Raw genomic sequence first — 1339 nt, 5'->3', positions numbered from 1 at the left:
ATGGTGTGTCATGTGGAAGACGAAGCCTCATGCGGAGGCTTATGCCTGTACCAAAAGTTTTAAAAAGTAAAGCTGTTCCCGCATCCGATCCGGACTATGGGAATTGCCTTGTTAGTGAGACAACTTCCTGAGCCTTCGGCATAATTTTGTGGTAGGGTGACCAGTAAAGTTCCTTTCCTTGCCGACTTTACACCCCCAACTCGAAATCAGGTATCCATTACTGCTGGGTGGGCAGGAGGGGGTGAAAAAAATCTGTGTCCGAACCGAGGCTGGAACCCGGACTCTCCGCTTTGGAGACGAGCGCCTCCACTAGACTAGATTACAAAATTGTCGAATACAAATCATTTTAAAACTATACCTCGTTTCAGTTCCGGACCTTGACCTGAGATCTTTCATACAACATTGCCCTGTTATGTTAACATCTCTTCTTTGCTCCCACCTTTGTTTTCTTCCCTAACACGCTGGGGCTCACTGGGTTTAGCAGAGCCAGTTTTCTTAGGTATGACATCATGAGTCCCTTTACCTTGCCTGAGACAAAAAGCAAAACTAAACAATAAATAATAATATATAAATTGTAAAAATAAAATTTTTAAAAACAAACAAAAACAAAACAACAACACTAAAAGTTTAAAATGTATTAGTAACCTAATAATAAGATATAGTGGCACAAGAAGGTTGCAGTGAGCAAAGTATAATGACAATATTTCAATCTCTTTGGCTTTGTTCTTTTTTTTTTTAATGGGGGACCTAGGTTTAGAAATAAGCGGTCCTATCGGACCATGGCTGCTAGTGTCTATTCCAGATTTTGCACTTGAAGAAGAATGGATTATTATCAATTTTCAATATATTATTATTTATATCTATGCATTTACATCAATTACTATACATCAACAGCTCTTTGCTCTTAATTCAACTGGCCGTGGAACTTGTCTTACACATTGAAAGTTCGTGATCATTGTGGGTTTTTTTAAAGTTCCATTAAGTATATTGTTTTTCTTCTTAGCCGGTCGTGTGAGACAAAAACCAAACCAACCCAGTATTTCGTAACCAATCACGGTCACTAAAAGTGTTCTTATTATGCTTCAACAACATGATACAGACAATGATAATATTATTTTTGAAACTAACAGATTATATACATAACCATATTAATCACCTAATTTGCACATGCTGTATTGGTTTACGGAAAAAAAAAAGAAACCAGCAGTGATTAGTGGAATTTTTCGAAAAATAGTACTCATGGGAAAAAATCAATCTATTTCTTACTCTAAATGTATTTATGTGTTATCTCCCCTCTTGTAAACTTCGTCTTCCAACAACATTAATGTTACAACTGGTT

Source organism: Aplysia californica, unplaced genomic scaffold (genome assembly GCF_000002075.1).
Source record: "Aplysia californica isolate F4 #8 unplaced genomic scaffold, AplCal3.0 scaffold00336, whole genome shotgun sequence".
NCBI classification, from domain to species: Eukaryota; Metazoa; Mollusca; class Gastropoda; order Aplysiida; family Aplysiidae; genus Aplysia; species Aplysia californica.
The sequence above is the reverse complement of the archived record's forward strand: the minus strand, read 5'-3'. Positions refer to the sequence as shown.